At 45.9% G+C, this 27,489-nt stretch overlaps 1 protein-coding gene across 46 annotated transcripts in view; it reads left to right on the top strand.

The window, feature by feature from the left end:
* Nucleotides 1–27,489, top strand: part of SORBS1 (sorbin and SH3 domain containing 1) — a 227,134-nt gene that overhangs the window by 39,737 nt on the left and 159,908 nt on the right. For all 46 annotated transcript variants that reach the window (XM_059169350.1, XM_059169351.1, XM_059169358.1 and 43 more), the window contains exon 2: nucleotides 23,021–23,105. The gene's annotated coding sequence lies outside the window, so the exon portion shown is untranslated. The remainder of the gene's footprint in view (nucleotides 1–23,020; nucleotides 23,106–27,489) is intronic.

Genomic DNA, 27,489 nt, shown 5'->3' on the forward strand with positions numbered 1-27,489 from the left:
CTCCAGCCCTCCAACTTAGAAATGAACTTTTGGACCATGGCCCACTTGTCCATTGAGGATTGTTGTCTGTGTCAGGTCAGCATTGAGACTAAGTGGATCTGTCTCACAGTGGTTTTAAAATTGCATTAATGGAAGATGGTCTTAGAAATGGTCACTGCCAGCATTAATGGAAGATGGTCTTAGGAATGGTCACTTGAGGTGAGTAACAGTGGGCCAAATAGAAGGGCTGCCTCTTGGATGCCTGCTGCCCGCAGTCTCCCTGTGGGCCGTGGGTGAAGAACTTGGTGTGGGCTGGTAATTTTTAATTACTTAGAGTTAGGTCTCTACCACTCTTCTGTGGCTTGTCAGTGAGTGGGCTCTGGATGGGGGTGACATGTGTCAATCACTTCATCTCTCTGAGCCTCAGTCTCTTTACCTGTAAAATGGGATGGTGGGATGCCTGGGTGGCTCAGTTAGTTAAGCAGCTGCCTACAGCTCAGGTTATGATCCCAGGGTCCTGGGATCGAGTCCCATGTCAGGCTCCTTGTTCCTCCTTTTCCTTCTGCTGTTCCCCCTGCTTGTGCTCTCTTTCTGGCAAATGAATAAGCAAAATCTTAAAAAAATAAGATAAAATGGGATGGTAATGCTGCTTTATCTCCTCAGCATTGCTGTGAGATTCAAATGAATTATAGGACCTTAGGACTAGAAGAGGGTATCCATGAGATAAGGTTTAAAAAATGTTTTGTAGGCCCATGTGAACGGATGCCACTCTTGCTGATTTACTGTTGTGGTTTGTATTACTAGCATAGCATGCCCCTTCTTAAACTTCAACTGTATCAGAATCACCTGGAAGGCTCACTAAGCCACACATTGCTGGGTGACTCCTCCAGAATTTCTGATGTTGTAGCCCTAGAGTGGGGCCAGAGGATTTGTATTTCTTCCTTTTTTAAAAAAATAAAAACAATGTATTATTATTTGATAATAATTATAATTTAATAAAAATAAAGATCTATTTATTAGAGAGTGTGAGTGCGAGAGTGAGCAGGGGGAGGCACAGAGAGAGACGGAGAGAATTCTCCAGTAGACTCCCCGCTGAGCACAGAGCCTGACACAGGGCTTGATTTCATGACCCTGAGATCACCACCTGAGCCGAAACCACAACTCGGAACTTTAATTGATTGCACAACCCAGGCACCCCAGGATTTGTATTTCTAATACATTCTGTGTGATGCTGATGCTGTTGGGTTGGTGTGGCCACACTTTGAGAACCACTGACACACACCACTTAGATCTGGAGCCCCTTGGACCTGCTGCTGCCTCAGGCCTAGAGAGTGCTAGGTGAAACCCATTGACTATTGGAGGATAGTGCTTCTGGTGGTCCGTACAGGCCCATTTTGTAGCCACATAGAGCCGAGTGGGCATTGGTGAGCCTAGATCAGTGGCCATGATGTCTGGAGTTGAGTGGGAGCAGCTCACTGTTTCTTTGAATCCCTTAGGACTTAGGATGGCTTTTGGTAGTCCCCACTATTTGGGGACAGAAGGTAGCTCTTGCAGGTTGCTTTGGGCCAAACTTGGACAGTCTCCACTGCACTGGTGAACTCTTTCATTCTCTAGACCGGCCTAGACCCACCCAAACTGAAGCCCTCTTTGGTTCCAGTAAAGGAACCTTTTCTTTTTTTTTTTTTTTTTAAAGATTTTATTTATTTATTTGACAGAGAGAAATCACAAGTAGATGGAGAGGCAGGCAGAGAGAGAGAGAGGGAAGCAGGCTCTCCGCTGAGCAGAGAGCCCGATGCGGGACTCGATCCCAGGACTCTGAGATCATGACCTGAGCCGAAGGCAGCGGCTCAACCCACTGAGCCACCCAGGCGCCCAGGAACCTTTTCTTATGATCTTCTGAGATTGTCGTGGAGAGAGAGTCTCCCTTTTGGGCTGGGGGGCCTCATCTTCATATTCTGTCTCTTACCTTAAGAGATGCCTCACTAATTGCTCAATCACTTTTCCTCCATCCCTCCATGACATGTGTGGTTTCTGCTTGGATCTCTTTCCTAATTGAGATGCCCAACCTTTCCTTTAAATTAGTCCCATTTCAGCAGAAAGGCTGGAACAGGCTAGCAGCAGTTTTCACACTTCTGGGATCATATTGAGTGCCTTGCTTAAAAACACAAATTCCCTGGCTACTCCCTGAAGGACTTTGATTCCTCAGGGCTGGAGAGATTTTAGGGATCTGAGACCTAGACTTGGGGAGACAGTTAAAGAGAATTTGACTTGCTTCTCAGGCCTGCCAATGTGTGCAGGGCCTTTTACTCCAGTCATCCAGGAGCTTGTCCTCCAAGTCTGTATTCCATACCTGAGAGAGACAAAGCTCTGGGGTTGCGGGGAGAGGTTTTGCTTAATGTTGGCTTTCTTGTTCGGCCAACAGATGAACTGGCCGTCGGTCTTCTGAGGGGAAGCAGGCTTCAGGGTTTCTGTTTTGGCCTTTAAAGAGATTGTTTACTTTCCGTCATATTCTCTTTACACAGACTATGCTTACTCCAAGGCCCTGTGCAAAGTCTGGATGAGCTCTGTAGCCAACACTCGATCCATTCCTTCAACTTCTTGTGGGTGATAATGGTTTTTTTTTTTAACATCTTTTCTTTTGCTTTTATATGGCTGTCTGACTAGCTTTCATGGGGCAGATTTTTATCTCTGAATTTCTGTTGTAAGCATCATGGAATTTCTATTGTAAGCATCGTGTCTACATGGTACCGGGCATATAGATAATTGAATCAGTGGTGGGATAGGTAGGTAGGTTTACTATGACCTTTCTGGGCTGGAATGACCACCACTTGATGCCTGACAGATCTCAAAACCATGGGAATAAGGGCTAGAACTGACTTGATTTCCAGTGTCTTAGATGGAAAGTCTTTTATGTGTATGCATGTGTGTGCTTTTTAGTCTAGGCCCTTGAGGATTACTGTGAAATAGTACTTCTAAGGAGGGAGCTCCCGGCAAGTCTCGGCCCCAACCGAAGCTTGAGTTTTTAACCAAAAATAGACCAGCATCAGGAAGGGAGCTGGTCAGATAACTATTGCACTGCATCAGTGGTTGGCAGAGGCTGCTGGCTAGGACAGTTAGCTGGGCATCATCGGGGGCAGCGGATTACTCAGAAGGCTAGTTGAGTGTGTGTGTGTGTATGAGGAAGAGAAAGGAAAGGTCCTTACTTCAAATAGCATTCTTCCTGTGTCTCCCAAGGATATATTTTGTCCCTTTTAAATGTTTTTTTTTTCCTTCTCTTTTTTCTACATAATAGTCAATGTTCAAGATTGTGGGGGAAAAAATTCAGGAAACAACCCAAAAACCCAATTTTCAAAAGAGCCTGGGCAAACCCTCAGCATTTTGTAAAAGGCCCTTTCTAGCCTGGATGCTTTCTGTGGTGGCCTGCCAGGTCCCTCTGGCAAGATTGCCGGCTGTTTTGCCCATTCTATGCTCTTGGTCTAAAGTAACTTCTCAGTTCATTCTAGTTCTTTTCAGTTTTCGTGGCTTCCTGCATTTGGGTAACGAAATTTAAAGGTAGAGCATGGAATCCATGGAATCTGTATAACACAACCACAGACCCCAAGACTGTTGGAGGGGCCAGAGTTCTCCCCGAATGGGCCTAGCTGCCCCTCAGAGATCCTGCAACTGCCGGGGGCCACAGCCCTCAGCCTAGGGGCCCCGCATCGGAATCGAATGCTCTCCTCCTGCTCAGGCTGCCATTGCAGAGATCCAGGTTCCCGCGACCCTGCCGCTTGGCCCAACTCACGTGTGGCCTGTGGAGAGCAGAGGGCTTCCAGGGCCAGTGGCCGATGGAACCACTTAAGTTCAAGGAGACTAATGAGGAAAGGAGTGTTGTTCAGATCGCATTTTAACATGGGTTGGGAATAACACTGGCTGTAAAAACACGATCAAAATCTGCAAAATCCACACTCTTTCTTCCTGGTAAACATGAAAGCCTGGCAGCTGCACCTCCCTCACACGTGTTTGGCCAACTGTCGTTCAGGACATTAGGCCTCCCGCGGTGGCGTCTGGGAGCCGACTGAAGCCAGGATTGGCATTCCGGCTCTTTGCTGGGTGGAACAGGGCGTTTCAGGGCTCTCCAGAGTGTAGCCGTTTGGTTTGTCGTTGAACTTAAACGGGAGCATGTACAATCCCATTTGGGGTCACACGGATGCTTGGATATGGCTCCACATCCTGGGTCTGGCTTTGCCGAGTCAAGACCCAGGGCAGGTGGAGGAATGGATCTCAATTAGTCAGAGGTGATCGGTGAGTGATTTCTTTTCTGCCAGAATCCTCACCCTCTTAGTCACCCCTAACCTCTGTTATACAAGAGAATTTTGTTTATTTCGGAGAATCAGCCCACACACAGGTTTGAAGCGAGTCCAAAAGGAACACTTGCCACTGTATGAAAATGCGTCTCATCTTGCTGCTCTTTGATGAGAACTGGACCATCCCTTCTACTCTCCCCTTCTGCACCCCTTCCCCCAGTGGCCTAAATCCTAGGTAGAAAACGTGCCATATGGGAATTTACTGGTTTCTTTCTTGAAATGGAAGGTAGTGCCTGACTTTCTTAAGGAAAGCAGAATTGCTTTCTTTGCGCTCTCATTTTTTTTTTTTTTTCTTTCCTGGGAGTGCTCATATATCTTCATAAAGAGATGGCTTAGGGACTGTTATGGAGAAGAATGCAGCAGTCATTAAGAACCAATATTAATTCCTGGAGTACAAGCCTGTCAAATAGATCCTATTCCTTTTTAGGCTCTGGGATGTGCAGGACACAGCACCGTGCGTGCTGGTCTCCAGGAGGCAGCTAACGGGCTGGAAGCTAAGGTGGGAGCTAAGGGCTGGGTGATAAGGCTGCGAGAGAACTCCTGGCTGGCCAGTTACCCGAACAGGCCCGCACTCTCCATGTGGGAGACCACTGGCTGCAGACCTAGGACCATGCCTGGTTTCTATCCCAGTCCGTATTTTTTTTTAGACACTTGGAACTGTGGAGGACGGCTGTATGAAATGCACACATCTCTTAGGGCCCGGAGAGAGAGCTTACATTGCAAAAAGTAATCAGACCCCCAAAAAGCTCTTTTAAGATATGTCCAGCATCTGGGTTATAAAAAAAAGTCTCATATGTGTAGGATGGGGGTGACCTGATTTTAAGAGAAACTCTTGTGGGGGAAAAAGACTTATTTTGGAAGATCAGAAAAAGAGGCAGGTCCCTCTTAGAAGGATGGCAAGAGGAGTGGGTGGTTCTTTAGCTGGAGGCCCTGATAGGTTTAGGTTTCCTTCTGGAGCTGCTGCTCCCACCCCCTGAGGTAAAGCTGGGCTGGGTACGTGCCCCTTCTGCCTGTAGGTGCCCCAGGTTCAGGGGGCGTTGGCTTTGACGTTAGTCCTCCTCTCCGGTCTCCCTGAGGAACCACCACCTTGCCCACACAGAGCCTTTGTCATGCCTGCACTGGCTTTTCCAGGCAGGGGTCTGAGCTCTTCTTATTTCCGAGGGTTTCCTCATCAGGCCCTAGGCCCTGGAGCTAACAGCTGCCTTTGTCTGTTAAAAAAAAATCTGCAACATAGTCTGTGGAAAATGGATAAATGGAACGCTTTGTGTTCCTGTTTTAAACGTAAAGACAAATCTGTTCTGCCAGTGCAAAGAATAATTCGAGTATGAGTTCAGTTCCACAGTGCGTCAGGTTAAGTAAGGGTGGCAGGGGGAAGGTACAGGGGTGAGAGGGGAATAAAACAGGAAGGGGCGTGCGCAGGGAGGGCAGCTAGTGACAGGTGGGAGGGGGGAGAGAGCGGCAAAGAGACTTGCACAGGAACAAATAAGACACAGAGTCAGAAAACAACACAGTATCAGGTGAAACCAATTTGTAGTCAGGCCTCTGTCCCATTGCTGCAGTCTAGGAATTCTGGGGAGATCGCAACCACTATCAAAAAAGGGTTTGTTTTTTCTTTGTCATTGTACCAGGTAGCTAAAATAGGACAACGTGACCTGCCTGTCCTTACGGGAAGAAATTTTTATTGATGGTTTAAGAAGCTAAGGCCCAATTTAATTCTTCGGAAAATATTCCTTCTCCCTCCGAATAAAAGCCTTATGATCATTGGATGAATCCAAAGAGTTAATGAAAATTCTGTTTTTATTGATATACGCATATACATATGCACAGATGTCAGAAGAAACTACCTCCAAACCATCCCGTGATTCTCTCTGGTTGGTGATAGTGATTTTTTCCTTTTTTTCCTCCCTTTTTTGGAGGGGTATTATTTTCTTTTCCTTTTTCTTTTTTTCATTGAACAGTATCACTTTAATCAGGGAAAAAGTTATTAAAACATAATGCTCTGGAACATATGGAGAAATGATATCATAGACTTAAAGTGTTTTTTCCCCTCCCCAACCTTAAAGTATTGTTTGTTGCCTTTTTTTTTTTTTAAATAAAAACTTAAGTTGGAAAATAGATGCATCCAAAGTATCCTAGACCCTCTCCCCCTTCTTCCTTTGAAAATTTGTAGTTTTTACCAAAGTTACATGTGCGCATGGTTTCAAGAATCAAATAGTTCTACTGGACCACACAGTTTCCTGTCTCTTCACCTCCACCCCCATTCCCCAGCGGCACTCATTTAAAAATCTTAACGGATTCTTCCAGCACTTACTTCCACATTTTTCAGTAACTTGCGTGTGTTGCTGCTTTTGGGCATTATCTTCTTCTGACTCCTTACCACACAAGATGAGCATTTAGCTCTCTTCCGCCTTCCAGTATACTGCCCCCTTTTGACTCTGGAGGAAGAAAAATCCTGTCCTCTCTAAAAGTCCTATGTATCCTGCCTTATCCCAGAGGTGTCGACATAGGTTCCTGATGTGGAGTGACATGCATGTCTTTGGGCTTTTCGTGACCTTGCCAACAAGACTTTTAAAGTCTGTCCAAAATTCTAAACTCCTGGTTTGAATTGAGCCATGTGTTGTTACTAGCTCCATGTACCAACCAAAACCAAGAGCCTGTTGGAACCTGGATTGAATTAGGGCATCTCCTAGATGTTGTTTTTTTGGACCAAATATCAAATCATTTAGTTATCCTTTGCTTTTCCATAAAAGTAGAGGGTAGAGAAAATCCACCATCCTAGTTAATGGTGGGCCATTGTTTGCCAGCCTTGGGGTCGTGGACACTCTCAAGGAGACAGCTTCTGTCTCCATTTGACTGGTGATATCCAAAGTTTGTGAGATGGGGGTAAAGACGCTTGTGTTGTGGGAACCCTGAGGAATTTATATGAAGTCCTAAAAGTGCCCTCTTTTCCAGAAAAGCTGTTGTAGTCCAGTCTCCGGGTAGAGCACGCAGGCTGTACTCTGAGTCTCAAGAGTTTCACTTTGGTCCCAGAGCCACCCACAGACTCCTCTGAATTCTTTGTCTAATTCTAGAGGCCATTCCTCTGCCCTTACGGGGTTTTCTCCAGGTTTGTGAGTGACTCCTACTTTCTGTCCTTTGCCTCGATTTATGGCCCTTCTGAGTTCTGGAGAAGACGTTGCTGGGCTCACAGCAGTGATCTTCCGGTCTTTCTCACTCACGAGGAATGAGGGAAGGCAACAAGGTAGGACTTCCATTGTAAGAAATGAAGACAATCTTAAAGGTTTAAGGGACCTTGGAAACCTCATGATTGGTTCAGCTCTTCTTACCTACTTCCCAGTAGTGAGGGGGCCACTCTTTCTAGAGGCCACCTCGTTCAGTGTTGGGTGGCCCATCTCATTGGAAAGTACTTTCCTATTGGACTGATGTCCTTGTCTGAGACTCTACTAAACAGGTGAGGGCAAACTTGAAGGTCCAGGGTGTTGAAACTAGTCAACAAATTATTATCCCCATTACTCTTGCACAAGCAGTATTAAAAATGGTTTTAAGAGGCAGCTATAAAAGATGCTGGTAAAAATTGATGTTTTCTAAGCACTGAGTGTGTTGCCAGAGAGGTTCAGTTTTGTTTTTCTTTTTCGTTATGATTTTGATTTATTTGAGTCTGATAGAATGGTATCAGTGACAGGAGGAATAATTACAGTATCTTTTGAAATTCTATCCTGGAACCCCACCAGGAACCGACCCAGATTCATGCCAAGGAACACATCATAGGTTTGGGGTTTTTAAAAAAATGTGTTTTTAAAAATGCTTGTTTGAAATGCTAGACTCTTTGATACTTAAAGTACATTGTTTTAGAGGGTGTAGTTCTTTTTTGATCCTCTGAGTTTAAACTTCTTTGTTCGGGGGTGGCCGTAGTGATCAGTCCTATATTGTAAGAGGCCTCTGAGAAGGACACCTGCACACGTGTGTGTGTGTGTGTGTGTGCACACACGCATGTGCATATGCTCACCTGTCTCCCTTTCATCAATGAGGTCTAAATTTTCCTTGATTCTTACTGCTTTTATGGATTCTTCAGAGATGCTTGTTATCTTAGGAAAACTGGGTATAATTACTCCTTAAATAAAGATGACTTGCCTTAAAGAGAGACTGGCAGCGATAAATCAACTGTTAACGTTGGTAGTTAGATTATTGGGTTCCTTTGAGACTTCCTGTTTTTCCATTTCTGTGATGAACGTATATTAATCTATATTAGAGAACATTCTGGGGAAGGGAGAAAGCATGGTTGCTTTCCACCTCCTAGTCTGCCAGTGACGTGACAAGGTGGAGAAGGCAGGAGGGAACATTGGGAACCTGCGCTGCCGCGGGAACGGTTGTCCCATCTTTTTATCATCAAAGATGCCTCTCTTTTGTTTTTACTTTAATACTTATTTGTTTTCCAAATGTCCCCACTTTGAAAGCTTTCATCTAACCCAACATTGTGTTTATTAAGAGGTGATTCCCCCAGAGCTGATGTGTCAAAGATAGACTAAGTGCCTGTAAGAGTTGCCTGGTGACTTTGTGGAGTTGATGCTGTTCCAGCCGGGGGCGGGGGGAGTGTAATGTTGGCCCCCCGTTAGGCACTCATCTGTATGCGACACCTTTCTTGCTGCCTGTTTGGGATTTTCTGAGCCGAGGACCCAAAGTAGGAGTTCTGCAGTTAGAGCTCTTCTGTGTTTTGGGCCCATGACATGTATTCTCTCTAGTACTGCTATCTCTTTCCATAAACCTTCCTTGATTTTGTTTCTAATGCAACAACATCGAAACACCCCCATACCAATAACACAGTAAGACTTCGTGACTATGCTAACCTTTCTCTGCCTGGTCGTTATCGTCGTCATGGTAATAACAATTGGCATCAGTTGAATGAGCACGTACTGAGTGCCAGATCCTGGGTTTGATGTCTACACAGATCTCGTTTGATGTTTACAACTCCTCTGGGAAGCAAAGACTGCTCATTAGCCCCCATTTTATTGATGGGGAAACAGGTTCCGAGAGGCTGAATAATTCGTCCAAGGTCATGAGGCCAAAGAGCTGCAAAGCCAGAACTTAAATCGCTTATCTCTCACGCCTTCCATACCCTTTCTCTTTAATACCTTTCATCTTTGGTCGGCTCTTTGCAGACTAGGACCTCAGCTTTGGATCTTCCTCACATCCCAACACATCACCTGTGCGTGGGTCTGGAGTGTGGGGGCTCTGTGTTCACGGGTTCTCAGCAGGAGGCACAGGGAAGGTGGCCAGACCCCGACAGTGGAGGCTCGGGGCTATGGCTGCTGCCCTGCACCCTGATAGGCCAGGCTGGAGGGGGCTTATCCCTGAGTGTATAAAACTGGAGTTGGGGCCCGGTCTCTCCTTCAAATTTCCCACTTTGAAGTGGGGCCCTAAGGGGTGCATGGAGGCATTCCCCAGCCACAGAAATGATGACTTCTGGCCTCAGTGCCGTTAATCAGAGTGCTTGTTTTCTAATTCCCTCCAGGAGTAAGGGACAGAGAAAGTCTCAGATCCTTCTGGAAGAGTGAGGAAGCTCGGAGAAGTAACTTCTCTGCTCCGTTCCATTCCACGGGGGGCTTATGGAACAGAGATTCTTAATTTTTGTTGGGTTATGGACCCCTTTGAGAATCTGATGAAAAGTTTGGACTCCTCCCTAGAAAACTTAGAGTAAGAATAACTAACATTATGTTGTCAGCACTTAAAAGCACGTATCACCTCTTCCAATCCTCCTCCTAACCCAATGAGGTTTAGATAGGTACTCTTGTTTTCCCTATTCTGCAGACAAGGAAATTGAGGCATTGGGATGTTACATGGCTTGCCCTGCCCGTGGACACACATTTAGAAAGTGGTAGGGCCTTTGAACATGCTATCACTTGGACCCCATGAGCTAGAGTACCTCAGTTCTAGAGTACAAGCCACCTCCTGCATTGCTTACAGTTGGGAATGCGTATGTGTAATAAGATAGCAAGTGGATGCCGCCCCCCCCACAGCTGGTGCTCAACCTGCTGTCAAGGTGCTGGAGGAAGGAAAGGCTGCTCTTGGCTCCCCTTTGCAGAATCTTCCCCCATCCTCTTGGACCAGTTAGGTGCAACTGCGTGGGGTTTCTCAGTGTCCCAGCTTTGCGGGGATCCCACACAGTTATCTAATTGGCATTTAATGCTGGATGGGGAGTCAGACAATCTGGGCTTCTCTCCTGGTTTTGCCCCTCCAAGCTGTGGGGCATAGGGAGTCATTGAGACTCTTCTGAGCCTGTCTGCTCATCGGCAAATCAGAGCAGATAACTCTGGCCTTCGTTAGGATAAGGAAGGTGTCACCACTCTGGGAGGAAGGCAGTGCCCTTAAGCAAATGGCCTGCACCAAGCAGGCACATCGTTCTGTTAAGGTTAATGAACCCAGAGACTGAGCTGTAGCTGCTGACCATGCTTGGCGATTGCAGCTTTAGAAGATACAGAGAGTATTTTCATGGAGTGGCAATCAGTGAGCCTAATGGAGATTTTGGAATAGTTTGTACTCCGTACTTGTCTACCCTTCTGCCTTTCTGTTCCCTACCTGTTTGTTCATGACCCCCATAGCAGGTTTCCCGCAAATCCTAGATACCTGGAATGTTAGTGCTGGAAAAGGAACTCAGATCACTTATGGTCAGCCTTCTCATTTTGCAGGAGTTGAAATAGGCTCAGAGAGGTATAGGAATTTGCCCAGGAGCACACAGCTAATCCATGGCAGAGCCAGAACTTAGGTCAGCAATCTTTCTGTTGTGCCATATGGCTGTCCCTGTGTCACCCAGACACAACTCTGTACTAGTTTTTACTTTGTGTGGCCCTTACCGGCTCTGTGTGCTTCCTTGAAAGTAGAGGCTGGGTCATTCTTGATTTTTTTATTATTATCTTTTTAAAAAATTTTATTTGAGAGGGAAGGTGAAAGAGAGAGCGAGAGCACAAGAGCAGGGAGAGGGAGAAGCAGACTCCCTGCCAAGCAGGAGCCTGATGTAGGGCTTGATCCCAGGACCCTGATACCATGACCTGAGCCAAAGCTAGACACTTAACCAATGGAGCCACCCAGGTGCCCTGAAGCTGGGTCATTCTCCTCATAGTTTCTCCCTATTTCTCACTGCCTCCGTGCCTGGTAAACAAAGGAACCACACCATCTGTGTAGGCAGAGCCATCTCAGGAGACCTTTGTGGCACTAGGCCCACAGGCTCCACACATTCAGATCCGTGTAGCTCCTCCATGCACTGGGATGAATTTCTGCTGTCGACAGAGATCTGGGAGATCCCCCCTCCATATACTGCTTTATCCCCATTCATGTAATGGCGGGCATGCCCAGTGATGTGTTCCCGGAAGCTTTGGGAAGCCAGGCTTGGCTTGTGAATGGCTGTGCTGGCAGTCTCTATCTAGCCGGGGTCTAAGCTGGCTATCAAGAGCATCTTTTCTGAAGCAGGGAGGCTGATCTCAGCAGTGACAAAGCACCACGGGGCATTTGCACTGCTGAGCTCACCCTGCTTCTTGCCACAGGCCACGGTGAATGTCCAGGGGCTTTCTCTTCTTCGCTGAACAGCTCGCCCAGTTACCCTACATTGTTAGAATTTTATCTTGGTCATCTCAGTTCCTGGGCTGTTTTCATCTAGAGTCCAGGCAACAAATAGCAAAGTTGGAGGACCAGGAGCTGGGGAGGGTGGGGGCGGGGTGCACGTGCACACATGTGCACATGCGAATAGGAGCTCTATTTGTGTATGAGAAGGCTCAGTGCCTGTGTGCGGGAGAAGACATGCGGGAGAAGGGAAAGGACAGGGAGGGAGAAGTGTTTACGGGCCAGGGGTTGGGAAGAGTGGGGAGGAGGAGAGGAGTCAACTTGAAGGAATAGTTTCTGTCTGTCTGAGGGATGCAAGCAGTAGAGAGCGGGGAGGGGTTTTAAGGATGGTTCCTGGTGCAGTAAGACTTTCTTTCTCTCCCGTTGGCGTTCAATAAGAGATGCAATAACATTTTGAATTTTTGTTATGTTTACACTGCAGTGTTGGCTGTCATGGCCACCAAGTCACCAAGACTGGGCTACATGGAGACCGGGTTATACTGACATCCCTCTGGTGTGTTCTGTCTGGGTACAGAGGCTGACTGTGAGGCAGGAGAGTGGGAGAGGCAGAGTCTAGAGTGTGGGTGATCCCCGGGGAAGTGGCTGGTGGTGGGGTGTGGTGTGCCGAAGTCAGCATTCAAGTTGTGTTCTCTTCTCTGAACAACTTCTAGATCATTTTCCTGCACTAAAAATAAAGAAATAGGCATGAGTTCTCAGATTCAGTGCTTAATCACTTTGGACCCTATTTGCAGGAAAAAAAAAAAAAAGACCATTTAGACGTAGTGGGGAGCGATGTGGCGATTCATTGAGATTGTATTTTTTCCACAGAAAGGATATATGTCCTAAGAAAAAGCAATTTCTTGGCTATGTTTTACTGACAGAACTCTTCTTGGAGAAGGATATTTAAATTTTTGTCCTCCAAGAAATTGCTCTCTCAAAATGGTTTGAGGTGGAGATGGCTTAGCACACAGGGTTTTTAAATCAAGGGAAGGAGCAGTGCCTAGTGTAGATAAAGAGAGTTTTTTCTTCTGTCAGCAGGCCCCTAGGGGTCAAGTTGATGTGTGTGCTCTGCCCGTCCTGCACGCATGTCCGGTCAGAGGACTCCTGACCGCTCCTAAAGGCCCCTGGAGGGAACGGGCTTTTGGACCGAGTAGGTCTGTGTGTGAAGGGTCTCTCTTTCCCTTTTCTGGGCTCTGAGGCAGGTAAAAGCCTTGGCCTGATGTTGAGAAAGTTCAGGCGTGCAGAGGTGCTTTTGGGAACCAGGCAAGGGCAGAAAGAGGACCTGCTCTGGTTCCTCTCACAGTGCCGGTGGGAGTACTCAGCCCTATAGTTTTTTTGTTTTAGCTCAACTGCTGAGCTATTGGCCACCTTAAAATTATCCCTCTACATTTTCTGATCCTCTTAAGGGGGCCTTATGGGAGAGCAGGAAGTGTCAGCTGCCTTCTGGTGTTTGAAGCAATGTCCAGGGCAGACGGTCATTTCCTACCTAGCTTTGAAAGCGGTCAGGAAGGCAGCACTCTGCCGGGGAAAGGCCCTACGCGGTTCCTGGCCTGTCCTTGGGCGGCACCTGCTTTGGCCAGCCTGGCCCAGCTCCCTGCGGGAAATCTCCGGGCGGCTCTGATCATGTCGGTCACAGTTCTGCGCCGTGTGTTTCTCAGAGGGACTCCTATCCCGCGGGCATCAGAATGTTCCATGGTTCTTGTAAGTAATGCACATGCCAAGTGGACTGAGTTGGGGTGTCTGGGGGATGGGACCTTCCAGGTGATTCCTTCGTACCCTCGGGGTGGAGGACCACTGTGCCTTCTGCAGCCATTCTGTAGAAGTGGGCGTTGCGGTTGGTAAATTTGATGCCAAGAGATCCTGGGTTCAGATTTTCGGGCCTTAAGGAAGTCGGAGAAGGGAGGGAAGTGTGCAGGTGTTGAGTACCCGCTGTTGGGAGGTGACATATGTTTTTTATTTACACTCAGCCCAGTGTGCTGGGTGTTTTGATGCCGGGTACAGGGGAGGAAACAGTGTCAGATTTGTAACTTGCTTAGGATGGCACAGTTGAGTTGGTAGGTGGAGACCGGGCCTGACCAAAGTCTTCATTTATTTTTCCATTATGGCTGGGATCCCCATGCTGGAATGTGGAGTGTCTCCTCGAGCATGGCTATGAAATAGAAGTATGATATGATCCCCACATGTTAAGATTTTCTAGAAGCCACATTGAAAATGTAAAAAGCAAGTGAAATTAATTTTAACTACATGTTTTCTTTAACCTAGTATAATTACAATATTTCTGTATTTAATCAGTATAAAAAATGTCAATTAGATATTTTACAGTCCTTATTTCCATGCCAAGTCTTCAAAATCCAATGTGTATGTCACCTCTCAAGTCCCACCAGCCACATTTCAAGGGCTTGGTGGCCATGTGTGACTATTGACTACCTTACTGTACAGCATAGCTCTGGCATCTCTGGACTGGAGAGGTGTGTCCTGTCCTGCTGGCCAGGGTAGCCAGGGGTTTCTAACTTACTGGTTTATAAAGGCCACAGGATGAATCAAGGCTGGGTGGTCTGAATGTGTGTCACTGGAAGAGGGGGGTATTATAGGTCCTCCACTAGGGTCCCAGGTGATTCTTCTGTGTAACCTGATTGGAAACAGTTGCACTCAGAGCAGTCACTGGGCAATTTCCCTGGGTTCTGTGACTTTGCCCCACCCCCTTTTCAGGGACACTTGCATTCCAAGCACGTTCTCTGGGGGTGGGTGTGATGGGAAAGGTGGGGGAATGTATGCCCCAAGGGCCCTTTTCCTCCCATCAGTTTCAATGGAAAAAAAGGACTGCTTATTTATCTGGATGTGATCTTGCATAAGGGGTGGGACCTTCCCTCTCTCTGTGGCTGAGAGCTGAATCCTGTGTTCTCAGGAAAGGTAAGATGAAAAGAATAAAAATATTTAGGGGAGAATGGGATACTGTGTATACTTAAGCTGTGTTCCTTTCCAGTGGTTTGGTTTTAAAATTTATTTGCTGACTTAGTGGAAGAAATCTGGTCCTGAAGAGTTACAGTCCCGGGGACCAAACCTCAGATGCCTCCAGGGTCCAGCAGGTGACAGGCAACGAAGGGCAGGAGATTCCAGCTCCAGTCCTAGGAATGTTCTTCACTTCCACAAAGATTGTGGTCTCCTTTTTTTCTGGAAATACAGGACCCTCTAGGTCTGTCATTTTCTTACCGTTGAGAGAGAACTATTTCTCTAAGAGAACAATCAGTGTAACTAAGCAGTGTGAAAAATGGCAGTGACACTCACTTGGTGTTTAGGGAGCTGGATCTGAGAGCCAGACCCCTCTAAGGGGGAGTAGCTAGCACCCAGCCCCATCCACTGCTGTCCCTGAGGCCCAGCGTTACCAGAGCTTGTTATTTTAAGGAGAAGGCACACATCTAGAATATCTAAAATGTAATAGCGTGACCTTTTTTTTTTTTTTTTTAAACCAAAAAATACAATTGAGGGGTGCCTGGATGGCTCAGTTGGTTAAGCATCTGCTGTTGGCTCAGGTCATGTTCCCAGGGTCCTGGGATCGAGCCCCACTTCTGGTTTCCTGCTCAGCAGAGAGCCTGCTTCTCCCTCTGCCTGCTGCTCCCCTTGCTTGTGCTCTCTCGCTCTCTCTCTAACAAATAAATAAAATCTTAAAAAAAAAAAAAAAAAAAGGAATACAATTGAATCTTGAAAAGACAGATTTGAACTATGTGGGTTCACCAAACCCAGATTATTTACAGTACTATAAATGTATTTTTCATTCCTTAACTATCTTCTTAACATTTTCTTTTCTCTACCTTTACATATAACATAAAATGTGTTAATTGGTTATGTTATCGGTAAGGCTTCTGGTCAACAAGGAGGCTATCAGTAGTTAAGTTTTGGGGGAGCCAAAACTACATGTGAATTTTTGACTGAGCCGGAGGTAGGTGCCCCTAACCCCATGTTAATCAAGGGTCAACTGTAGTTATAGATTCACAGGAAGTTGTTAAAAAAAAAAAAAAAAAAAAGTCCAGGGATTCCTATATGTCCTTCTCTCAGCTTTGGCCAGTGGTAACTCTTTCCATAATTACAGTACAGAATCAAAGCCAGGAAGCAGATACTGTTGCCGACCGCACTCCTCACATGATTTCACTAGTTAAGCGTGTATGGGCATGCATTTGTGTGTGGGCACACATGTGTATGCTCTGTGGAAGTTTATCAAGGGCAGATTTGTGTAGCCGCCTCTACAGAGAAAGTGTCTGGCTTTTCAGCTCTATAGATGCATCAAAAACTCTTTCAGTCTAAAGCATATGCCAGAGGCCCGCTGTGGCCTTGCTGAGCCTCCAGTTTTCAACCTTGCCCTTTCTCTCTCTTTTAATTCACATACAATTTGTGTAACAGAATTCACTCCTTTAACCCTTTTAAGGTATTTCATTCAGTGTTTTTTAGTATCATCACCATGTTGTACAGCTGTTACCACTACCTAATCCAGAACATTGTCATCACCCCCAAAGAAATCTGTACCCGTTAGCATTCGCTCTGTCCTTCCCTCCCCTTAGTCCCTGGCAACACATATTGCCATTCTGCCTCATGGATTTCTCTCTTCTGGACATTTCGTATCAATGGAATCCTGGTGCTCTGTGTCCTGGTCTTCTGTGTCTGACTAGCCCTTTCATTTTACATAGAATGAGGTGTGGAGCCAGAGGGGAAAGTGAGGTACCCACTAGTATACTGCTCGTGAGTGGCCAAGAGGGGACTCGAACCCAGAACCAATACCTTTCTGCCTCTCACCATTCAGCTGTTTGTTTTGATAATATGAGGATAAAACTACTTGCTTTTAATAAATGTGCTAACAACAGAATGTCTTCTGTTACTTGTGGTGAGTGTTAAGGTTCTTCAGGGAGTCACTGTGGAAAAACTGTCAAAGAGAAAATAAGATAATTCAGTTGAGTACGCTTTTGCTGGGAACTTGTTGTGTACTGGGTTCAGGACCAACGGGTCTGAGTTCGATGGGATTCTAACCATCAAGTGATAGTCCATTGAGGGAAACAAAAGAAATAATTTCAGGATATTAGGGTGAATATCATGACTATGGGGTAGAGGGGAAGGGCACCAGGCCCAAAGCTAGAAGGGCTTTGAGAGATGAGAGGAAGGTGGCACGTACTGAGGCAGCAGGAGAGGCCGCATAAAGGTTTCAACTTGAGGAACTGTAGGTGCACACATCTGAGCTGTGAGCTGATTAGTGGTGATGGGAATGGAAATGGGGGGCTGGGGTATTGGCAATACAGCTGGAAGAGTGGGCTTGGGTCAGAGTCCTGCAGGTCAGCTGTGCATCCACCCCTGTGGATGTCTGAATTTTGCAAGCTCAGGATGGCTGAAGGGAAACAGAGTAGGAAAAGCCAAACATGGGAATTGAGTCTCCAGGGGGAGACCCAAGTCCGAATAGGTGAAGTAGGGAGTGTGGTAGGCAGTGGTAGAACCAATATCTAAGGATCAACAAGACTGAGAAGAATCAAGGCAATGGAAGCCAAGAGACTGTTCCAGAAAGCTGTGCCATAAGGAAGTCATGCTGTAAGACAAGTTTGGAGGGCTCTTAGCTCTGTTTCCAATGGCCTGCTTCTACCTCCTCAATCACCTGCTTAGCAGTGACTTACTGAGCCCTTGCTTTGTGCCGGGAACTATTATGGTGCTGGGTTTGCAGCAGTGAACGAGTCAGGCAAGATTCCTGCTGCCTGGAGGGAAGCATGGATAAGTAAGGTAATTACAGATTGTGATAGTCCTACTGAGAAAGTAGCCTTTGCTGGTGGTGGCTAAGATTAGGCAGTCAGGGCTGGCCGAAGAGGTGATATTGGGTCTGAGCTCCCCATGGTGAGAACAGCCCAGCCATGGCAAGAGATAGGCAAAGAGCTTCACAGGCAGAGAGAACTGCAAATGCAATGACCCTGGAGAGAAAGAGCCTCTGGCCATCTGCAGGAGAGTACTCTGGGCTTTGTCGAGACTTTCTTGGGGTGGGGTGGGAGGGTGTGCCCAAATCCGAACAGGTATTTTGTGGAGGTATTCTATCTCAGGAGTGGAGGGGGAGCTGGAAAGAATCTTTGTGAGGAAGAAAACCATATCCCAGTGGAAGAAAAGTATGAAGTCACTCATACTTAAATGATTCATTTAAAGTAGGCGTGCTTTTTTTTTTTTTTTTAAAGGGGAGCTAAAAATTATTTTGCTATTTTTCAACTAATTTGATTCTATTTTATGAGCTTTGTGTCGTTGACAGAACTTGGAACTCAGTGCTTCATTCTGCTTCCTACTGAATTTGAAGAAGGTGGGAAGGCTCTAAAAAGTTCCTCCAAACTCACATTCCTCTGCCAATGGGTGTAGAGGGAGGATAGCTGGGCAAAAGGACCAGAGGCGAGACCTGTTTGAGCTATCTTGGCATTGGGCACCTGGGGGTGGTCCCAGTGGGATTTGTTCTGGGAAATAGGGAAATGCTTTCTGGGGGAAAAAAAAAAAGGGAGTTGATATTAGAAAATCATCTTAAACAAAATAATACACAGTACACAAAAGAAGATAATTACTTTGATTTGATTCCTTCCCAAGTTGGTCAGCCTCAAGGCCAGTTGGGGATTTTCTCCACATCTAGACTAGCTTTCTGAGCAGAGTTCTTCTGAGCCCACTAAATTGGTGGGCTAGTTAGTGGGTGCCTAGATTTCAGAGGCTAGTGACAGGCCTGAGTAGTTGGGGAATGAGTTGGTTCGATCATCCTTCAGCTGGGGGATAAGAAATTTGAGGTATATCTTGAGGGAACCTGGAGGATTGAAGGCGCTGTATTGGCATACCGTGATCAGCTGGGCACACAACCAAAGACTTTTTAGAAGGTAAACAATGAAAGAGGTGAATATGAGTTGGTGCTTCATGCTATGAAGGAGGAGTACATAGTGCTCTGAGGACCTATAACCCTAGAGGCTCCCATCGGACTAGACCTATTTGGATGGTCTAGATTGGTAGGATTGAAGGTGGCTAATGTGACTTGAACAACGTCTTGCATTGTTCTGTATTTTTGGGGTAGGGTAGAGAGGAGGATGTAAATGAGAGAGGTAATGGTTCCAGGTGTTTGGTGGTTGATTTCTTCTGGAGGGATGAGTCAAAGAAATGTCTTGTTTTAGGCAAGGACATAATGGTACAGCAGGAAACAATGCATTGCCTAGAAATTGGTGACCACCCAAAGGGGCAGATTAGTATCTTGAACTTTTACTACATTTCTTTTCCCATCTACACTCTTCCAAATTTGCATTATGGCTTAGGTGGAGGACCCTTAGGTTGATGGGGTATGTAAGAGTGGCCTCCATCTGGTGAAGGATACTGTGGATTGCTGCTCAGGAAGGCTGACGTTGGTCAGCTGTGAGATTCCGTGGTGCAGGGCTATCTGACAGTCACTTGGTGGCATCTGATGATGTCAGGAAAGAGATCTTTTGGCCCATTCATGGAACCAGTTTACTCCTGTCTGTCATCTTTGTGGCACACAGCATTTACTTTGCCATTCTTGGCTGGAAATGGCTCAGGCCGTCAGTTAACCACAGAGTGGAAATCTGGAAAGAGACGCGCTCAGCTGCTGTGGCAGATTTCTAGGCCTTGCATTGATTTTCAGTGTCTTGCTCTTTGGTGGGCAGGAAGGACTTGGGGCAGAGTACTTTGTGCCTACAAGGTGTTCCTCGAAGGCCACCTTGGTGACTGGATGTTTCCAGACTCTTTGCCCTTCGGGGTGAGGCTGCATAGGTAGGAGGGCTCCAGTCTGAGACCGGGCAACTCCAGTAATTCATCTGGAGGCAGTGATGCAGGGTCACGCTGTACACGGACTGTGGCAGGAGGGTCTGCTTTCACCGCCCTGTTGGCCTTCTATATTTATGTGATTAGAGTAAAACAAGTTAAGTAATGTTTCTCCTAGTGTGATGTAGGGAGTGACAAACACTAAGAATGCACAACGGCCCCCAGAGCCCAGAACCTTGCATCCTGTCTGGAGGATGCCGAGTTATTGACCTTAAGGAGATTGTTCTGGAGCTCCTGAAGCCTCTAAAAAAGCTCCTGAAGATGCTTTTTTCCAAGTGGGTCGGACTTTGGGCATCAGAATACCCTGAACAATGCCCGGGCCTCCAAATCAGAGATTCTGATTTAATGAGTTGGAGGTCTGGGAATTATTTTTCTAAATCTTGGTGATTCTGTCAGCCAGAATTGGGAGCCTGCCCACCAGTGAGAGATCCAGGAACTTCTTCCCACTCTTAGGGTGAATGTTGCCTTCTTGTTTGCTCCTCTTTGCCTCAAACCCGGAGCAATCCTAACTGTGCCCACATAATTGGTCTTCACTCCTCTTTATGTCCCTTTCCAAAATGTGTCTTTCGGGGTGCTGCCCCCTGGCTTTGCTTCAGCCTACATTGGGGCTGGTGGTTCACCCCTATGCCATCCCTAAAGAACGGGAGAACCTCACCTCGGGATTCTGATGGGCAGATATTCGGGGACATTTTTTCATAGAACTTCCTGCTTGAGGCTTGACTACATAGTAGATTCTGGCCATAGAAAATCCAGGCCCTGAGGTAGATCGGGATGGTCTCGTGACTGGCACAGGACAGAAAAAACTATCAGCTGTCTTCTTAGAACCATGATGGAAGTACTAAAAATATGAGAAGTGTCAGTATTTCTACTTCCACATTTCTTGGGCCCAGCAGACTCTGGGATAGCATTGGTGGCCCTGAGGGAGTTCTGGGCGGGCATTGCCAGGAATCAGTGCTGATATGGTGGCACCCTTGATATGGGCACTTGGCAAGATAAATGTCCAAGAGTGTACATGACCTCTCAGCAGATGTTGGGTCAGGTGGCAGGGTTTTTTTTTTTTTTTTTTTTTAAGATTTATTTACTTATTTTAGAAAGAGAGTGTGAGCAAGGTGGAGGGTACTGGGGAGGAGGGAGAAGAGAGAGAAGGTCAAGCAGACTCCTCACGGAGCATGGAGCCTGCTGTGGGGCTTGATCTCACAATCTTGAGATCATGAACTGAGCTGAAACCAAGAGTTGAACACTTAGCCGGCTGAGTCAGCCCAGTGCCCCCAGGCAGCAGGGTGACTTTTACCACCAGCAAGGTGACATGAAATGTGGTTGAGACCAGATTGGAGGGACTATTCACTCCTTGCTTTTACCATTGTTGCCCCATGGCCTGTAATTCCTACCTTCTCCTCTGTTCTCCCCCTGCCTGCTGCTCCACTCCCCTCCCTGCTTTAGGATGTCTTCAGCATCTGTCCTTGCAGGAAGTGTGCGTTCCCCTCAGCCGCACCAGGAGCCCCTGCTCTGTACTCCTGGAACACCAGCGCCTTCCCAGGTCTTTAGGGTTACCCATCATGTCAGAACTCTTTTTGAGTGTCGGATTTTGACGGAGCAGCTTAAGGGCAAGGACTGGATCTGGTTCATTTCTGTGTTTCCATCACCTTGCACCCTGTCTGGCATATAACTGGGTTCAGTAAATATCTGCTGAGTGGTTGGTGAATCCATGCATTCTTCGAGGGGCTGATAGAAATAACTCCTACCGAGATCTAGACCTTGTGGTTGAACATTGTTTATTATAGTCTAGCACCTCCATAGAAGCTTATTTGTAGCCTTGCATTCAAAATGCATATTAAAGAACATTTTTCTAGCATATAAAATGTATTTAAGACACTTTGGGACATTAACTGAGCACTTTTGAAGGAATAGATGCATGGTATTTATGAGATTTTTTTTGTACTTAAAGGAGAAACTTTTTTTTTTTTTTTTTAAGATTTTATTTATTTGTGAGAGAGAGAGAGAGAGCAAGCCCATGTGGGAGGCAGAGGGAGAGGAGAAGCAGGCTCTCCATTGAGCCGGGAGCCCAATGCAGGGCTTGATCCCAGGACCCTGGGATCATGACCTGAGTCTAGGGCAGATGCTTAGCCGACTGAGCCACCCAGGCACCCAAGGATCAACATTCTTGAGAAAGTCACATTAGTAAATGAACCCTTAGGGAACCTGTTGGAATTTACCTTCGTTTGTCAAAGAATAGAAGAGTATGGCAAGCCTTTCAGTGGAGTGGCTTGGTACTTCAACTATTTCCTTGATTTTAATATTAATACATTAATATTAATATTAATATTTTAATATATATAAAATATTTTTTGTTTTTTGTATATAAAATATTTTTTTGTTTTACAATATAAGATTACCATGTGGTGGGGCAGAGAGGAAGAGTCCTGGATTGGCAGTCAAGAGACCTAGGTTCTAGAATTAGCTCTGCTTCTAGCTGTGGGAGTAGGCAAGTCAGTTTCCTGCTTATACTTTTATAACATGGAAGTGTTGTACTTGTTCAGAGATTTCATATGCCTGCCAGAGTGGGGATACTAACTTAAGTTGCTGATGTACTGTACCATTTTTTTTTCCTTTTGGAACTCTGCCCCTTTTTCTTTTATGTTCCCACTTTTGTTAGGTAGAGAGAATTATTTCTGTAACACACACACACACACACACACCACCACCACCACCACCAAAAAACCCAACAATACAAGGGCAATGATAAACATAGCTCTCTCTGTGGTGAGACATTAGGGAGTGGTGGAGACTGTGGCATTCTGGAATAGCCAAGCCTGCCTATGAGGGGCAGCTACTTAGCATAGCTGATCACTTTTAGACAAATGTGTGGGCCATGTTGACTGATTTTGTTGTTGTTTTAAGAGAACTTACAAGTCTGGGTTTTTATGTGACCTCTCTGGTTTTTTAAAGTTTTGGCTCAAATTTTCTAAACCTATCCTGCAGATCGATTGTAATACTGCTGTAGGCTAGATGTAACCCACTGGGCTTTCAGTTTGTGATCCCTGTTATAAATGATCTCTGAAGCTTCTTTCTGACTAAGGTCCACTGATTCTAATGGGGACCATTTCAACTGGTAAACTAAAGATTCTTGTTCTAGTTGGGGAAGTCAGGGTGAGAAGGGAGTGGGGCTGGAAGAGGAGGATGGGGGCTGCAGCCTAAACAGGCTGCCTGCTGATTGGCGTTTTGGCTGGCCTCCTTGGGCAGAGGCCGCAGAGTGCCTGATTCACACCACATGTCTTGTATGTTTGTCATTGCAGGAACTGACATTTGTTGGAAGAGTTTGTGAAACCTTCTCTCTGTCCAGAGCTCAAGACCAATGCATCCCACCACCTTAAACCACTGGTAAATATGTGTTTTGGTATTTTTTCTTTAGCTTTTCTTTTCTTTTCTTTCTTTCCTTCCTTCCTTCCTTCCTTCCTCCCTTCCTTCCTCTATGAGAGAGAGAGTGAGTGCAAGCATGTGCAGAAGCAGGAGAGGGGCAGAAGGAGAGGAAGTGAAAAATCTTAAGCAGACTCCACGTATGGTGTGGGTCAGTCCCACGACCCTGAGATCACGACCTGAACGGAAATCAAGAGTTGGATATTTAACTGACTGAGCCCCCCAGGTGCCTCTGTTTTATTTCTTCTGCTGTAACAAAAGGAAATATTTTTGGTGGAGCACAGAATGTGATTTTCAGAGAACCACACTGTCCATACTGTTCTGGGAGGAAGAACACTGGGCTGGGCCGAGGCATATCTGGGTTCTGGTACTTGCTTGGTTCTGCCAAGTAACCAAGTAGGAGATCAGGTGAATTGTTTGGCCTCTCTGGGCCCCGGACAGAGAAATGAATCCTGCCCTGCCAAAAGCGATTATATACCTGAGAATGCTTCATACGGAATAAAGTGCTGGACAACTATAAAGTAATCCTGTTTAGCTTTCAGATGTAGAGCTGGGTAGTTCTAAGCTCACAGATGAAAATGTGAACACACATATATTGCAAACACGGATCTTAAATGCCCGTTTTCTGAGTCTTCCAGAGCGGTCCTTCAAGCTCTTTGCATTTTTCTTTTCTCCCCCTTTCTACCACGGCTGCAGCTGCCTTTTTCTTGAAATGTTGAATTACCTACATTTCCCAATTACCTTCATTTTTATTTGAGATCAGATCATTTCTGTGAACAAATGTTCTTTTTTCCAAAAGAAACTTAATTGCTCATCACAGCGGGTAAGCGTCTTGCTTCTGCAGCAGTGGAAAGGGCAAAGATCTGTCCTTTACAGCAGTGTGTCAGTGCTGAACCCAGGACTCTCTGGGGCATGGTGTCTAGTGATGTTGAAGGTCTCGCGTGAACTCCTTGAGGGGAAGGACCACCATGAGCCAAGGATGCAGTAGGACCTGTGTGTCTGGATTCCCACCACTCTTTGTTGAGAAAAGCTGTTTGTTTGCTGACTGACTGGTCAGCTGTCACATTAAGGACCAGGTGCTCGTATGACCCAAAGAGACAAGTCCCAGTGGCATGGCCATGTGGGGAGTGGCTGAGTGCTGGAGGTTGGTGCAGGACAGGCAGTTTGGACAGGCAGGCAGGCCAGCCCAGGGTTAGAGTCCCAACTCAGATGTGGGAGGCTGACCAGACACAGCAGTGTCTAAAGACACAATGGACATTCATGGTCCCACACCAGAGTCCCATATGGTGGGCAAGAAGAGCTCCATGGTGGAGGTCCTCAGAGAAGCAGATGGTCTCAGATGGGTGGGACACTACCCATTCAAATACATGTTAATGCTTACTGTGTGCCAAGGCGTTGTTGCTCTGAGCAAATTTGTTGGAGTCTCCAACAAATTGGAGATTCTGAGGTTTAAAGGCAGACTGTGTCACGTGTCTGGAGCTTAGAGTTAAGTAGAGTGGCAAATAATGTGAGCTCCACGAGGGCAAAGATCTTCGCTTTCTTGTTCACTGCTATCTCCAGTCCTTAGAAGAGCACCTCACATGCAAACATGATGGGTGCGCACTAAAATTATTTTATGAACAAAGTAAATCACTAAATAATAATTTTCGGTAGTAATAAGTGCCATGGGGGAGAGACAAAATGAGGGGCTGGAGGGACTGTTTTTCAAAGAGTGGCCTGAGAAGATTTCTGGGCCTGGTAAAGAGAAGGGGAGAAATTCTGTACAGAGATCAGAATGGAGTGAAGGAATCTTAGGGGAAGTGTGGAGGCAGAGGGAATAGCAAGCAGAAAGAAAAGCCTTTGACGTCAGCTGAGCTCGGCATGATGGAGGAACAGGAGGGCAGCCAGTTTGGCTGGCCTTGAGCTGGGAGGTAGGTATGGGGGCAGTGATATGAAATGAGATCAGTGGCACGTGGGAGCCAGATCTTGGAGGCCATGATAAGAAGAGTGATTGGACACCACTGGAGAGTTGGAGCAGAACAGCAATCATCTTTGTGCTTCACAATTATTTTTCTGGGTCTTGAGTAGAGAATAGATTCTGGGGGCAAGAGTAGAATCAGTGTAACCTGAAGGGGTCCAAGCAGGAGATACGGGCGTGACTTGGATTAGGGAGGGGTTTCTAGAATGATGTGAGCTGGTCAAGCTTAGGATATATTTTGAAGGTCGTACCTGCTGGACTGAGTGTGGGCAGAAAGAGTCTAGTGTTTTTGGTTGGGTGAATGATGTTACTGTTTACTGAGATGATGTGTGGTGTGGGACCCTGAGGGTTCAGTTTGAACATGTTAAATTTGAGGTGTGCATTTGGTATTTTCCTGGAGATCTGGAGTTGGCTGGGCCTGGAGGTGGTATCTTTGAGCCACCTCAATACCAGCACGTAGATGGTATTTAAAAGCTATGAGACTGAGATTACTTAGGTAGAGAAAGGAGGACTGAGTCGGACTTGGACAGAGAAAGAGGCAAAGGGTGGATTTTCTAGATAAAATCCCTATGAAATGAATGAAGACACAGTGTGCTAATGAACACGGTATGATTTCATGTCACAAGAATATAAATTATTCAAATGAAATGACATAAAAGTAGTAAAACCTCATCTTATATAAAAAAACTTGTAATAACCAAATTAAGAGAATTAGTTTTAGAATTTCATAATTTTAAATCAGTTTGGCTGAGTGAATTATAAACTGCATTTATGCAGTTGGCACATGGCTGTGCCTTTGGCTGGCAAGCAGAAGGTTCCAGCATCTTTTGCCATTAATAGTCTAAACTACACTGTTCTTTATCTGTATTGGAACTTCTGCAAGCCATTTTGATGACTAAGTGTAATTCACTGTTAATACATTTCAGGTTTTTCATCCTAAAATTGTACCATCCAAAAGTTCATTATTTGTTTTATTTTATTTTTTTTAGAGAGGGAGGGCCTGCAGAGGAGGGGAGAGAAAGAGTATCTTAAACAGTTGGAGTTCAGTGTGGGGCTTGATCTCACAACCCTGAGATTATGACCTGAGCCGACATCAAGAGTCGGACACTTAACTGACTGAGCCACCCAAGTGTCCCAGAAGTTCATTAAATGAAGGCTCTCTAAAGCGACAAACAGTGCATGAAAGCCATTAGTTGTGTAATCAAAGTTAGATATGATCACGTTCTATGAAAAAGGCCAAATGCCTTTTTTTGGTTTGTAGAGCCACAATGTAGGAAATATTTAGAACATCTCTGAAATAATCAAGGATAAATGTTGTAAGATAAAAAGCAGCAAAAGTAGACCATGATGGTTGTTGGAGAGAGATGCATTTCAGGGAGCACCCGTATCCATCAACTGTCCTCAGCTGACAGGAGGAAATCTGTCCTGAATCCTACACATTTGTATTTGTTTGTGGGCTTTAGGCACAAAATGCAGCCATTCCGTATTGGTTTTGTCCCTTTCTAAGAGAAATCGCCCCATTGAGCTACCTGCACATTCTCATTGAGTTCCTCTCTTTCCATTTTTGCGCTATCTGGTGAGTTTCTTCAGTCTCGTTATCTCCAGGCTCCATAGACATTTTTGCCACCTTCCTGAAGTCGCCCCTCAAAGTCGGCTGGTCACCTCCCTGTCCCCCTAGACTTCATCTCTGACTGCCCTCGAGAGCCTCTCAGCTGAGCCCTCCCCAGAGGTTTTTCAGGATCTTTTCGGAATCCCTTCTTTGAGGACACTGTCACCCTTTCCTAGGCCTGGTCTTTTCATTCCTTTTGTGGACATGACAAGAGGAAACCTGTGCAGCTGTTGAGGGCAGTGTGATATGCAGCCTTCTGGAATGTGCTGTTTCAAGTCACTTGGGCAATGGGCATCCCTAACTTGCATTTTTGTGTATTTCCAGGCCCTTGTATTTCACTGAAAATATTCTCAGTGGGACTTCTGGGGCATCTACTATGCACTGATTACATAACATTCTCTATCCATAACCAGTGGTTTATGGCAATATGGAGGTTTCAATGGAATGGTATTTGTGACGATTGACACCAACCTGGGTTTTAATTTGTCTTTTATCATAGAGTAGAACTTAAATATGCTTAAAAAGAATGAAATTTACTGATAATCAGCGAAGGAGGATTTCTCTTCTCTGATTCCTTCTTAGTAAGTGCTTTTAGGGATTAAAAAAACAAAACAAAACAAAACTGGTACCTTCTCATGTCTCCAGAGACTGAGTAGTCAGGCATTAAAAAAAAGTGGTGGTATTCTCCTTCAGTTGAAAAGTGAAACAGTGCCTCAGTGCTGGTACACATGCAGACCATCTCAGGAAAAGATGCGAGAGAGGAGTAGCACTTTGAGAAGGGC

Source organism: Mustela lutreola, chromosome 4, assembly GCF_030435805.1.
Source record: "Mustela lutreola isolate mMusLut2 chromosome 4, mMusLut2.pri, whole genome shotgun sequence".
Classification (NCBI taxonomy): Eukaryota; Metazoa; Chordata; class Mammalia; order Carnivora; family Mustelidae; genus Mustela; species Mustela lutreola.